The following is a 15,336-nucleotide window of genomic DNA, read 5'->3' as shown; positions in this document are numbered from 1 at the left end:
AATTAAAAAAAAGGAACCTAAATAACTGTTACATTCTCAACAGTATAGTCTTGTGAATAACTAGAAGGACCTATTCATTATTTGCCTCCAAATATATCTGCACTCAAATGATTCTTCTGTTTGGGGGAATCTCTATTAATAGAGACCAAGGAAAATAATGTCATCTTTGTCTCTTTCTAAGACATGTCCTTATTGTGTTTTGGACAATGGGGTCATTTACGATGATGAGGTAACTTGTTCTGAATCCTGAAAATGTAATTTCAGATGAACTGTGAGTAGTTTTACTAGTTGTTGAAATGTCTTCGCGACCTAATTTACAATAGGCAGCATTCTAACATTGGTGTAAACAGCAGCTTAGGCATCTGTACGCTTCCTTGAATGAAAAGGGGGGGAAAAGAAAAGATTTAAAATAACATGTCGTGTCTGTGAATTCTGCTCTTTTTCATATGTTACGTCCATATATTCATCTTGGGAGAGCAGGGCGAGACGATAGAGGATGCATGACTGAGTCACCTCAGCTGAGCAAGCTGCCATGCAGCAGCGCATGTGCCAAGACGCTTTAGCGCAGGCAGCGTGCGGGGATCGGCTGACCTGTGGCAACCGAGCAGGCGACGGCGAGGACCTCTGCCTCAGCCAAAAGCTGCTCCAAGTACAGCAAGCAACAGCTGAAAATTGGTCCTTTGGCTCTTCCGAATCGCACAGCAGCTGCTCTCCATCCATGACAAGCTGCTGATTTTTATCTGAGAGCAAAGGCTTGTCTCTGCCCTTCCAGTTTCTCTTATTTTGGAAAAGTCAAAGATTAGGATTTACAACAGAAGCCGTTATAAAGGGCTCATAAACCTCTCAGGCCTGCAGATTGTAAGCAGGTAATTAAAGTTAAGCACCTGCTTAAGTGTTTTGCTGATACGCAGTGTGCTCTCCCCCTGGAGCCTGTGGGGCAGTAGCTGTGGGAGGATGGCTCCGGTGGTCCCGTCCTCCCGAGGAGATGCACGGGCACGATCAGCTCCCACGAGGGATCCTCTGTCATGGGCAGAGGGGATAACGTGCACAGGAATGACGCATTTCTATACCGCTTTATAGGTATCTATAGCACATTCCATTTGTATAACAGTTTGGCATGAAAATAAAACTGATGTCCCTGACTGACCCTTGCGCAGACCCAAGCCCCTTTAATTCATTAAAGGAGTTTTGTCTGAAAGAAGCTGAGCAAAGCAGAGCTGTAGTTTCTCTCTCATTCAGACGATACAGGGAGCAAAGATTCTGCATTAACATCCCCGTTTATTTGTATTTGAATGTCAGAGCAGATAAGGGGAAGAATTTTTTCATTTCAGCCAGTGTCCAAGTGTCCTAACTTTGGCTATTCTGTTATGTTATGATATACCTGTATTTATCAAATTATACTTTATGTTTTTACAATTGGGCTAGGAAAACTAACAAAACGAGGAGAGGAGGATGCAAGAGCTTGACTCGGCATGGATATTGATGTGGTTTAAGGCTCTGTTTGAACTAAGCTCGTGTAAACCATTGTGCTGATATAAGTAAGTATGTTGCAGACTGTTGCTGCCAACCGTTTTCACTGCAATTTACAGCTGCGTTGTAAATTAACCAGTGCAGCTAAACTCCTATAAACTTGGTTAAGTTTATTTCAAGGGTATTTTCACATAAAGCTGTATTGCTTTAATTATCTATTTTAAAACCACATAATTTTGTTAATCCAGTGTAACTTTTTATATGTAAAGTAGCCTTCAGAAAATTGACGGAGCGCCAAATTCTGCTCTGTCAGTGTTTTTTTTGCCTTGCTGAAAGTTTGGAGTAACTTTCTTTACAGTTACATTTAAGAGCAGAATTTGGCCTCTCTCTTCTCTTCTATTACAATACGGAGGGAATAACTCTTGATCTCATCAATTTAGTATGATTCCAGTGTCATGTGAAGAATGAGGAATAGGTTATTAACTAGTCAATAAAATCAGATATCATCCTCCAAAGAAAAATGTCTTAGCTTTTTCTTATCAGTCTGCTTAAAAAAAGCAACCAGCCAAACAAAGAAAACCCCAGAAACCCATACACTAACTTCCATACTATTTTAAAATTAAAAGCTTTGGACAGGGAGAGTTTCACCCAAGCACAGTAAAAGCGTTGGTCTATCAAGCCTTTCTTTTTACGCTTGTGCTCCGTGAATGAAGTTCACTCCCCTGTGATTTATTTCCTCTTCTCTACCCAAATAGCCATGGACAAGAAAGCAAGCAGCTACTTTAAGTGAAAGCACCAGTTTGGAAGAAGGATAGGGGTTTTGCTGAGACAGTCCTGCCTGGAGAAAACGCACCTAGTATTTGTAACAGAGTCTCTGGCAGGAGAAATGTAGGTGGGCTGTTTCTTTAGCTGATGTAAACTCAGGTATTTCCACCGATACTGTTGGAGTGACAGGGACTTTGCACTGCTTTGAGGCCTGGCCCATTTGTGTCTCGTATCAGTTTTAACGTAACAGTGCTGGATGGCTGTCTTCATTCTATTACACTATTTACAAAATGATTGTAATTAACTAGATGATGACTTAATAAATGTGTAAGATAAATTCTTCTTGGCTGGAAAGCAAAAATGGTTGGCAGCTTCTGCTTGCTTAAATTAAAACAAGAAGTTGCTTCGACATTACATTTCCAAACAGGCAAAAACTTGTATTGCCATTCGGAGTGGTAAAATGAAACCATGACAATATTGTTGTTCGAGTGGGTGGTGCTGGAAATTGTTTTACTTAAAACTTCTCATTTATTTGTGCACAAAAAGCAGCCTGTTGCTTTCTTTTCAACATGTGTGAAGGGGTAATATGGCTATCTGTACATGCTTATTTACTAAACAAACTCAGAATATGTGCTGTCTCCATGTATGTACATATATGTGTTTGGATTAATTGAGTGAATGCTTCCTCTCTAATTCTCCCTTTCGTTAACTGTTAGCTCTGCTGCATTTGCATGCATGCCAATTGGTTCACTTTAAAAGAAGCAATAATGTGGTTAAAAAAAGCAATGCAATTATTTTAAGCATTTTCTTTCTAAAGTTTTTCTCCAGCTGTAGTTAATTTATGTGTGATTAGTCTGACCTTTTACCCTATAAGGAAGTAGTTTAGCAAAAGGGATGAATGTGGTCACAGTATATATGTGTGTGTATGTGTGCCCATGTGCTTATGTATGTAATCATCATCTTTTTATTGGTTTACGTTCGGCACAGAGAAGTTCTGATTACAAATATTTATGCACGCTTTTATCTGTGCTAAAGTTTACCATGAGTGTTTGAAATGATGCATTTTTTCCCTTTACAAAAGATTTTGATGAATGCAAAATCACAAGAAAAGTTCTAGTTTGATTTTTTTTTTTTTTAAGTCTCACTAGTTTAACAAGTTAAAACACACAGAATAGTCTTTGCCTTTACTTCTGAATTCATTCTTGTATTTTAAATGCATCTATTTACTGGTCATTCATTACAGAAATCTAAATCTTTGCTTGTTATAAAATGAATATAAGTTTGCACAGAATGATGCTGAAATAAAATACAGATCTGCAATGCTAACACCAAGGGAGAATGGCAGCTGAGAAAGAAGATGGCTTTTAGATCTCTCTTACCTAGCAGAGGGCCCGATCTTTCATTTTCTTTCCCAAACATATGCCTACTATTTTGCCTGTCTTAAGCCTTGTGAAGAGGAAGCGCTTGTTGATTTGTGTGTTATATGAAAAGGATTAATTAATTGCATCGTTGCCTCTTGCTACAGCCTACGATGATTTGAAAATAGCATGCCTTGGATTCTGATTTTGTGTTTGTACAAAACATTTGAAAGCTCAAGGCACTTGTCCTGTTCCAGAGAGGCTGCTCAGCTGGGTTGTTCAGATCCAAATCCAGAATTGAATTTCTGTAGTTCCTGGATCATAAGAATCAGTGCTGAGATATCAGCTCAGATTTAATTTGGAACTGCTTTTTGAATGACACAAGTTACAGGAAATTATTGGCAGAAGGATGACTCAGTTGTTACATTTGTTCCCTCCCGTTTGACTTGAAGTGTGGGGTGCTACAAACTCAGTGAGGGCAATTGTTGAGGGATTTGTAACTGTGAACTTCATCTGGGATCTAATCAGCTGTTGCTGTGATGCCTTTGTGGTACTCCCAGCTGTAATTGGTACAGTCCTTAAATAGCATCTTTTATGGGTTGTCTCTTTTGGCACTAGGTCAGGTATTTGAAAAATAAATCCAGTTTGTGAATGCATACAACCAAAGAGGTGTATTCCAAGCCAAGAGCAGTTTGTCAGATGAATGAATACAGATTATTTCTGTATTAATAGCGTGGCGATCTTCTGTTGTTTCGGAAGCATACAAGAGGTGGGAACAGGACCAGGTGACCCAGGAAGACTACCAAGACACTGTCCCAGTATGCAGGGATCAAGTTAGGAAAGCCAAAGCTCTTCTGGAGTTGAATCTGGAGAGGGATGGGTAGGGGACCTGGTGACAAAGAACATGAAAAAGGCCAAGGAACTCAATGAATTCTTTGGCTCAGTCTTTACTGGTAAGATCTGCCTTCAGAAATCCCAGGTCCTGGGACCAGAGGGAAAATCCTGAGCAAGGAAGGCTTTCCCTTGATGGAGGTAGATCAGGTTAGGGAACATTTAAACAAACTGTGCGTACAGAAGTCCATGGGACCTGACGGAATGGGCCCATGAGAGCTGAGGGAGCCAGCTGGTGTCCTTATGGTGTCACTCTCAATCAGAATCGCAGAACATTTGAGGTTGGAAGGGACCTCTGGAGGTCATTTGGTCCCTCTCTGAAAGATCACAGAAATCTGGGGAGATTCCTGAGGGCTGCACTACAAGTGCAGGTATTTTTCTGTATGATAATGGATGGCTCAGATGGCTTCTTAAAAATCTCTGCCTTTGCTCTTTTTTCTTTAAAATGTATGTTTTCCTCAGTCCCGTTTCATTTACTGGGGGTTTTCACTCCTTGGAAACAGTGGACAGTGCGTTTTCCTGCTCAGTTAGAAGCTCTTGATGTTGCTGTAGTACTCAATAATAACAGGAGAATACTGTAAAAATACGGCTCTTGTTGTCATTAGTTTTACTTAGTTTTACAACTAAGTTACATGAATGTCCTTTACTCCCCAAGTGTCCCTTTTTAGTCAAATGCTTAAAATTTGGAAGTGTTCTAGGCCTTGAGATATGCCTTGTGGCAGTGATGCCTTGCAGATGGAAGAGCAGCCAGTATTAACTTCCAACAAAATTACCTTTTTATTACTACATCTCATCTTTTAATTTTGCAATGACCTTTTCATTTGGGAAGCACGCTTTCCCTGTCTCGATGCTGACAACGAGGAGACAAGCTCTGTACCTGCATTTCAGGGCACACGTTAGTGCGTATTAGGGACTGTCACTGCAGGAAGACGATGTGTTGTGAGAATCTTGCCCAGAGCACATGAGCAGAGTTCGCATTAGGAATCCGCTTAAATTAAAGCAAAGCTTGGCACACTCAGCAACAGTTCAAAACCCAATCTTGTGTTTTCACAAATTCTCTGTCATTAGCTTAATGTTAGCGTGAATTGTGTGTGCTGTCAGACTTCCTTTCCTTACTGTAGGGAATTATGTATTGTTGCTCCTATTATATTGAGAGTCCTGGAGTTGAAAGCTGCTAGCAGTGGTGCTGCTACGCTACTTATTTGCCAGAATGGTAAGAGCTGCTCACAAGATAGCCTAATTTCAGCATCTGTTAAAGAAACGAGGCTGATCAACAAAAGAGTTCATTTGATTGCTTTGAAAAAAATTAAGTGCTGGCTTATGACACACAAGGCATAAATTAAATCATAACTAGATCAAGATTACTGACAAGAAGTGATGACAGGTGTTGTGAATAAGTTGACACGGGGACACTGCCCTGCATAACAATTGTCAGTCATCGGCTAGTTTTGAGGTTCTGCTGTGGCTAATGGGGAATGGTTACTAGAAATGCATAGGAGCTGTTATTAACAGTCACATCTTCATAAAATAATTTATGGTACAAGCATTTGCTCCTTAAACAGCTGCAGACACGTCTGATATGGCAGTATTAGCCACATATAAAATACTGCAAGTATATTCAGTGCAGTGGTTAAAAAACAACTTCTAATAGAGATACTGGACTGGGAGTAGGAAGATCTGGCTTTGCGTTCTGACACAGCCCCCTCTGTGACCCTGGGCAAAATGCGTCACCTCTCTGCACATCAGCTCTGAGTACGGGATGATATTTCTGCTGTCTGTCTTGCCTGTTTTTAGGCTGTTAGCTCACTGGTGCACCACCTGACCCGTCTGTGGAGCTACACACCTGGTACACCTGATCTTCTCTGCCGTAATCTGCAACATCACAAAAATACAACTTATTACTAATACAGGTGGGGAGAAAGGCACGTTCCTTGCCCCAAAGAACTTACAAACTTACAATAACGAGAATTATTGCTGCTAAGGTTAAAGCGGTGCTGCATGTGCAACCAGGGATACCCATGTGCTGTTATTTAATAGATGCAGACTGATGCCAAAAATACATAGATGAAATTATATCGTCTTTATTGACATGTTTGACACATGTATTCCCTCTGCTAGATACTGTGGTCTCTGCTGCAGTTTGGGATGCATAAAATGAGAGCTCCCTGCCTGCAGCACTTCACAAGGATGTTTATGGACAGAAGAATGGGTGGGGGGTAAATATCTGCCAGTCAGACCTCTCTCAGCTCTCAGCATCTTTCTTCAGAGAAATGCATCATTCTATTTGAACTGTGCTGTTTACAAAGTATCATTAGCATTATTCAGCTACTGACTTCAGATGTCTTCTTCTCTGGTCAGAGCAATCATTATAGGTTTATCCAAGAAGAGCTGTGACAGATGTCATAGTTTGTTACAGTCACGGTATGCCAGATTTAGCCTCCGGTTACGTACTGCTTGAGTACTTTCTCTAAAAGCATCTTGTGAGTACCCTGCAGTAGAAACAAGTGACAAGGACTTCAGATGTATTTGTGACATTGAATGGATGCATTTTTAGGATGAGATTATGATGTGGTAAGCAGGCAAACAAAGAAGTGGAAGATACTTGCACAAAGCCAGTTTCCTACCTTTTCTTAACTGCGTGCTTTCATTCAGATGATGCACTATAGTAGTCAAGTCTTGCAAACCTGGGGTTAAAGTTTTTTTGGCCTCATGTTGCAAAACTATCACATGTGTTTAATATGATCTTATCTGTATTTTCCTCACAGCTCAAACTGCTGTATTAAGTGTTGCAGTAAATTGTGAAGATGATGAAAGAAGGAAAGGAGCAAACAAGCATGGCTTGTTGAAACACAGGGTCCAAACTCAGTTATTAATTGTATTTGGTCTTCAGCTACAAAGTATGTAACCAGACACAGACCACCCTATTGGTCTGGCCAGTATATAAATACAGGCAATAAATGGAAAGGTCTGTGTCTGCCTAGCTATAAAGACAGGATCTGGTGTTGTCACATGTACTTGAGCTCAAACAGGTTTTGTGTGTTACTAGACGCGCCTCATTTTTTGGGGCAACTGATAGCCTTCCCAAACCAGAAATCTCCCTTTTCCCTTCCCTGTCCATGCTGGGGGGGTTCCCACATCAGGTTGTGGCTTTATTGACTGGATGAAGAGCCGTGTTTTAAATTGACAGGATACCGCTTGTTACATATGTAAGTCAGGAGTTACAAGCTGGCAGCAGTCACCCGAGTGCTGTGCTCCAGATCAGCTCTCAAGTGTTTGTGAAGAAGACATGTAAATACCATACGTTAAGTATGACTGATGAAAACAAATACACAAAACCCTGGAGAACTCCCTGGTGTCATCATAACCCTCAGAAATTCTTTCCTGTCTGCTAGAGAGGGAAGTGAGAAAATGAGTGACAGAGCACGGATTACCAATTACGGCTGACACTTCAGTATTCAATTAATGCTTCTAAAGTTGTGAGAAAGAATGCAACAGTGTCTACTCTCTAATGACCTGTAAAAGAGAAAATAATTGTGAAGAAACTCTCTTATCAAAAACAGTGCTTCTGCACATATCTCTGAGAAGGAATTAGATGCAGGATATCATCCATCTGGCCAAATGATCCATAAGATACTTCTCTCTTCCAGAATAACTGCGTTCTTCTGCAAAGGCTGCTTGTCCCATTGATGCTTTCTAAGGGACACTACTGCCATTCGCTCCTTAATTAGGAGATTAGGAGAATTCTTTGACTGAAAATTAAGAATCGCTATGGCTTATTTTTATCACTAAAAGATCACTCCAGCAACTTCCTCCAGGAAATTGCAAAGGGAAGTCATTATGTGAGGGGGGCTGGGGAGGCAAAAGCCAGCTAGACTGTGCATATGAACCCCAGATGAAATGCGTCCTAAGTCTGTGAGGAGGGCAAAAGGGGTGTTTACTAGGTCATTTACCATGTTCTTGTTTTTAAAGTTTCCTTTTCCACGATTACTTGTTGACCTTAATTGTTTCCATGCCCATGAGATAAGTCTTTGTACTTCCTACGGAGGCTTAGCGGAGAGGTCTGGGGATTGCTCTTGCTAATTGCCCTGTATTCCTTCATTTCCCTTGAGTGTCTGTGGCAAGCCTATTCCCACATATGCTACCAAAATCCATTTTAATAGAAGGGGCAGCAATGCACAGCTGACGACATATGTTTAGCTGCATTCAGGACTCGCTGAAGCATGCCTATCATGTTACATAAAAGGAGAAGGTCAGTACAAAACAAACAGCTTTTTACAAGCTACGGCTTAAGGATCCCGTCCTAAAGAACGCTTACATTTCAGAGAGAGACAAATAAGCTTGTCGTTGAGCTCTGTTCTGTGTCTAGGCTTTTTTTCTCTTTTTTTTTTCTTCTTTTTTTTTTTGCATACATTAGAAATGCTGTTAGTCTCCCAGGACAACCTGTGTTAAAACATTCTCTTCTGGCAGAAATAAAGCTCTCCAGGGCCTGATCCTCAGCTTCCCTGAATCACCAGAGCAAGCTGGAGCGCAACAGCGGTTCCCCTGCCCCTGCATGCACCTGCTGCGGGAGGGCAGCCCTGCGATCCCCGCGAAATAAGCTTACGCAGCACTGTCTGCTGGACTTTGAGAAGAGGTTTGTCTATGCATAGGATAAAATAGAGCTAGGAAAGGAGATATTTAAGGAAAACCTGGGCCAATTTCAGTGGAATTGGTTATTTCCTTTTATTTCCTTTTAACTTTTTTTTTTCTCCAACTGACCTGGGACCAAGGTATGAGATGACCCAGAGAAGATTTCCCAAAGCACCAAGGAGAGCTGGGGTCTCTGTTCCCATTACCTTTAATGGGAGCAGTGCACACCAGTCCTCTCTGTGCACTTGCTCTCCTCTGGCAGGAGATGCACTGAGCTCTTCGCTGGGCGCCAGAGGAGTAAATTCAAACCTTGCTCCACATCTCAGCTGAAGGCCTCTCCCAGCTGCAAATGGGTACGGCCTCAGGCTGATAAATCAAAACCAGCTGCGTTGGTGCCAGCCACATCTCTGCTGGGTGCTTTCGAGGGAGGGCAGCTGCCCATGCTAAGCCAGTGGGCTTTTGAGGGTCCACACAGACTCCACTCCAATGGCAGGTTGGGGGCAGATTGCCCATGGCCCTGAAAATCCACTGGGGCAGGAAGATATTGCTTCCCAAGATCAGTTCTTGTGTAATGTAGCTTGAAACATCTGTATGGCTATATCTGTAAGGGCATCCTCGCATTCGGCCTTTCCACGTTTTTTTTGGAGCCTTTACAAAACACACCTCCCCTGGGAAGCATTGCTGATTCAGCAGATTCCTGCAGACAAGGACTGTTTGTGGCACTGACTCATTCGTTTCTGTTATATATACTGCTGTGTTAGGTGCTGTGTGAAGCAAGAGCAAAGCGCTGTTCATGCCCCAGAGGCATCTGAAGTCAAGAAGAAGGCAAGATATAAGAAGTGCACGTAATACATGAAAGGGTTGAAGGTACAGGCAGCACTGGTAGTCAGGCAGGCTGAGGCCAAATGGTGCTTCCAGCTTCATATCTGAACAAAATCATAGCTTCTCCACTCGATTTCTGCATGCAAACCTAGTTTATGTGAGGATGTGTTGTAATATTAATTCCAGGTGCCTAAACTGTGCTTGAGATGGTTTCCAGCCTGCGTAGGGCTGGGGGCAGCTGTGGCTGGAGCAGGAGGGCTGCGGGGCGGCACAGCAGCTCCCACACCGTGCGACACGGACCATGTGCTACGTGGGACCGCATGGCGGGGATTAGTGCTAATTAGTATTGCGGAGAGGATGTTTGTTACAGATACTTAATGCACCCGGAAGCTCCCATCAAGAACAAAAATATTTTAAAACCTGTGAAAAATCTGGTCCATAAATACTACTCCTAATGTGCTTTTCAGACTATGCTTGGCTCAGTCATGCCGCTGGGTCCCGCCAGGTGCTGAACACCACTTGCAACAGGACAGATCCTTCTGGTTCCTTCTAAAGCCAGTGGGACCCGACGAGTCCTGGGGACTTTCAGAAACATGTTTTTTCCTCAGTTTGTACAAGTGCTTTTTCTGTTGTTAAATAATGGCTGATATAAATAGTACCTTTCTTGTTTAAACGGGGCATGATTTCTTCCAGATTTCCATGTGAATATCTAAATATGTGGCTCTGCCAGCTGTGAGCTTTGTGCTGTGATGCTAGGGTGTCTTAGTGATCTTAGAAACTAAAATCTCAGGATGCAGCAGAAGCGATGATGCCACCAAAATGAGTGCAAGTGCTCATTTGCATGGGCGAAAGTAAACTTCTTTTAGTGAGTCAATTTTGTAGTGGGTTTTCCTCTTTTTTTTTTTTTTTTTTTTTAAATAGTGTAGATTTTAACAAGCTCTTTTGCAGCCAGCTAGTTAAAATGATGTAAATGATTTCAACGTTCTTTTCTTTTGGGGAAAAGTTTACAGAAACAGTTCTTGGTATAGGCTAATAAAATTCCAATGCTTGGCCTTGAAATTAGCATGGAGTGAGCTTCGGATGCAGGCTGTCCTACTGCTTTTAAAGTTAAATAAAAGCTTTGGGGGCTGGGACAGGAACTCTGATTGACAGATCTATTGATACCGTTTGTCTCCCTTGTTCTTGCCAGTATTAAAGCATTTCACCAATACTAAATTCGCATTTGCTTGCCTGGTAAGGAAACCAGTCAGAGGCAAAAGATCATTTATAGGGGATACCGCTGCTGCCTGTTTATGCTTGGAGACAAAAGTACCGTATTTAAGCAGTTATTTCAGGTTGTGTAAAGACGTGACTATGCTGGCAGCAGATCCACCTGTTCCAGAAAGCATTCAATACCCAAATTGACACATTTAATTGCTCTGAAGTATTTTAAATGATACCCCAGCTCAGAGGGGGAATATTCACTGTCTTCAGCCAAGCCCAGGATTTGTACCACAACACAAAATTTTCTCAAGCCCAAGGATGCAATGAGCCTGTGTGTGGAGCATGATGTGATTTAAGCCCTTGCGTCTTGCGTGCCCCTCTGTCCTGAGTTTCGGTTTGCTGATTCGGTTTAGATGAAGATCTTTGCAGCTAGATGTCGGTCCGGTGCGTGGCACTCGGCTGGTTTCCGCAGCCCAGCCTGTGTTTCGGGAGCTGGCTGAGGAACCCGCGTGCTCTGACTCGATCAAAGGTTGTGGGGTTCCCTCCTGGTGCTGCGGCTCGACAGCGATCCTTGGCAGGTGTAGAAGTCCTTCAATAGGAGAGCGTGGAGCCTTATAGCAAAATAGACATCAGTTAATCTCTTATGCCTAGATGATTTTACTGTGACGTTCTGCCAAGCAGCCTGAGGCAGTGAAAAATAAACTGCTAGCGTTATAGTACCGTTATGTTTCTGATTCTCCAGAGAAGCCAATATTTGTTTGCTTTTCTCTGAAGTGTTTCATGTCACCATGTATGCTCTCTCCTCTTCTTTTCAGGGCAGGGAGAGGGGGAGGAGAAAACCGACTGCACAGCCCCGATTTTGTGCTGCTTGGGGCTGGAGAGTGGGTGGTTTTTTCTGCTCTTTTTTATACCTACAGAATTTGTAAAGGTTATTTGGCTACCTATTGCTGCGGTGTCTAAGTGAGCGTTGTTTCTGAAATAGGCCAGTCTCTGCAAACAAATTTTGCAGCCAGATTTCTTGTAAATTGGATAGGTGCAAAAACACCCTGAAAGGAGCTCATGGGCTGAACCCCCGGTGCTCCGGGGAAAAGGCCCCTTCCTCCTGTTGCCCAGGCTGGGTGCTGAAGCCAAACCCTTTCTACAAACCCAAGCACCTCTCGCCCAGCGGAGCAGCTGGAGGGTTTGATTCCTCCTCCCTCCGGTGCGGACCGAGGTACAGCGGGATTCAGCGGCCCTGGAGAGCTGGGATTTCACAAGCGGAAAAATCTGGTGGCCTGAACTCCAGCGGGGTCAGTCAGTGCCCGGGGAGGGCTGTTCCCACTGCTCCCTCCCCACGCTTTCCTCCTGATTTACACCCCGGGGGACAGGGTGGCTTGTTCAGTCCATGGCCCCTGGGCAGCCGGCCCTCCCCTCTCCGCTACCTGGCAGTCTCCTTCGCCTCTCTTCCCCCAAGGGAAAAGAATACAGTATCATCCCTCCTTCCCCTGCCTAATTTGTTTAAGAAAACCCAAAGTGACTGCTGCAGTTAATTAGAAGGTAGCGTCGGATGTGTTCAAAGGCAGCGCTGTCCCTTGCTCTGTGCCCCAGGCAGGTGATGCTGGGAGGCTGGGGATGCTGGGGGCAGCGGGGGCCAGCAGCGCCCGGGGCAGGTGCCCGCAGGCACCCAGCACCCTCCGAATAACGCCATCTCACCAAGCTGCTTACAAACCTGCCGGCTCCCTTCCAGTTCGGAAGAAAACTGTGGACAGGTTATTTTTTGTTTGGTTGGGTTTTTTTTGGTTGTTTGTTGTTGTTGTTGTTGTTGTTGTTTTGGTTTTTTTTGTTTTCTGGGTTTTTTTTATATTTTTTTTGTGTAACCACTAATTTGCTCATCTGTAGTAACAGCTAAAACATAAAATTATTCCCAATCAGTAATACTGTTATGTGAGCTTCTGGCAAAAAGATTTTTACGGGGTTTTTTTGTTCTGTTTTTGCTTTATCTTTTAGATAGCGGTGATTCTAGAAGTGGCTATATAGTGGCTCTAATCATAGACATGAGTTTAGAAGCGATTCTAGAAATCAGCCGTTCTCGGCAAGCCTCTAAGGAAGCGCTCTGGGAAGGTGAGTATCAGATGTGCACAACCCGTTCAAAGCACTTCATCTTCTCTTCTTCCTCTTCTTTACTGCTACCTTTCCAGCTGATTTCAGCTGATAAACATCATTCTTGTGCTACTTGGGTTATTGTTACAGAGATCATAAAAGCTCCAAATAAGCAAACTTTAGAAAGGAGTCGTTGAACCGATTGTCTCACCTAGAGATGGCTCTTTCCCTATTGTTCCCGAGGTGAAATGTTAACTTGCTTTTCTTTGAAGACTTCCATGGATAGGCTTGCTACCCGAATCAGTAAATTAGAGTGATCCAGCATCCTGGAAGCCAGCGTTCCTGTTAGGCATCTCGCTGAAAGTTACTTTTTACTCTTGCAGATGAGAAAAAAAATGTGAAGGAAGTAATTATGTTGCTTTCTTTTCCTCTGTGTAATATCAAATGCTGAATCTGAATGTGATGTTAAAATGTGCAACATTTCAGCTGTTCTCAGGGTTGACTGAAAAGCAGGAAAATAACATGGAAATTTGGTCACCTATTCTCATTAGAAATTTGCAAGGAAAGAACCTCAGTTGCAATGGCAACCCATGATATACACCCTTAAGAATTTTTTTCTTTTAAACTTCAATTTTTTAAATACTTCTCTGAAGTAAAAATATAGAAAAGGGTATCACAAAGGTAAAAGGTAGAACAAATGATCAGGAGATAAAAGGTGATATTAAAAAACCCCTTGAAAATTGCCCAGCTGTTTTTCAGCACAAAATTTTTCCTGCATTTCCTACATCAACGTTTGCCTGGAGGAAGGGAAGGAAAGTGATGACAGGGCAATGTTATGATGGGAGAAAGATGATTAGAGGTGGCATTTAAAAAATAAAAACAATGGCGAATAGTATTGTGAATAGCCATGCCAGTTTGTATGGGTTTGTAATTCCACAATTTGCAGGTTACAAGGATTTTCAGTTATTGAAAGGAGTGTCTGTAAACATTAGAAAAACATACATTCCAGATTCTATACTCCAGATTTTTCTTCCAGATTTTATTTTTTCTGGATTCTTGTCTAAAAGTTCAGTTTCTAATAAGAAATTAGTATGTCTAGAGTATATTACAAATGACTAATACTAAACAGCTGGAATTGAGATGCAGTATATACCAAGACAGTTTCTCAAACTATTTGCTAAACCCCACAAAAACAGATAAACATGTATTAAAAATTGGTTGGATGGGTCATTCTCTAGAAGGGATAGAGAACTCCTGTTTAAGATCTATTAATCTCTTTCCATAATACCTAGGTATTTTGATTTTCTCCTGGAGGTATTTGGATTTATCACCCCTTTTTGGTTTCTGTGGTTGTACAAGGAAAATCAGTGTCCAAACTTTTAAAGTATTTTAACAAAAATGTATTAAAAATTGTCACTGGCCTCAGGGGATCAATTTTATCAGCACTTTACACCAGAGAAGGATCTGCCTCCTCTAAGCACAGATAGGCAGAGCAGTGAACAAGCCACTCGCTACCTGCATGCTGAACGGTAACTGCCTCACGTCTCAGTAAAAAGCCCTCAAGATTTCTTGGCCTTTCTGGAAACGCTGGGCCTGTTCAGCTCTGGCAGTTGTCTTTCATTTGCTTTTTGGAAGGGAAAATATATGGCGAGGAAGAGCTGCCAGGATTCCCCAAATCCTTTTCTCCAAAGACAACTCCAGCATGTTTCTGCGTTAGTCCAAGTATCCCTGGGCTTGGTTTCGTTTTTTCTTGGATAAAGGAGAACTTGCTGTCTGCTCTTTGCAGAAAACAGAGTCCTTGAACAGCTCCTTGAGGGGAAAATTAGGCATAAAGAAACAAAACAAAAGAAAATCAAGAAAACTGATTCTTTGGGAGAAAACCCAAAACATTTTCACCCACCTCGTAGCTGTTACAACCTTACGGTGTGTTGTGACCGTCACACACCTAACACTGATTTCCTTCATTTCAGGCATCTCATAGAAATGAGATGTCCTCGGAAGGAGCTGAGGGATCTCCTCCTTCCTGCATTGCCTTTGGGAGGGAATGTGGGGATGGAGACGCCTGGATGGGACCCCCAGGCTGTCGGTCCTGGCTCTGCACAGCCAAAGGCAACAGGTA

General features: G+C 42.5%; 1 long non-coding RNA gene across 1 annotated transcript in view; it reads left to right on the top strand.

The window, feature by feature from the left end:
• Positions 1 to 13,160, top strand: part of LOC148056522 (uncharacterized) — a 148,833-nt gene extending 135,673 nt beyond the window's left edge. Inside the window, exon 3 of the long non-coding RNA XR_015703113.1 lies at positions 13,125 to 13,160. This is a non-coding gene — a long non-coding RNA (uncharacterized LOC148056522). The remainder of the gene's footprint in view (positions 1 to 13,124) is intronic.
• The last annotated feature ends 2,176 nt before the right edge of the window (positions 13,161 to 15,336 follow it).

The sequence above is a fragment of the Nipponia nippon genome, unplaced genomic scaffold (genome assembly GCF_047370975.1).
Source record: "Nipponia nippon isolate SJK-2023a ecotype South Korea unplaced genomic scaffold, ASM4737097v1 scaffold_13, whole genome shotgun sequence".
NCBI lineage: Eukaryota > Metazoa > Chordata > Aves > Pelecaniformes > Threskiornithidae > Nipponia > Nipponia nippon.
This window is presented reverse-complemented; position numbering and strand designations above follow the sequence as displayed.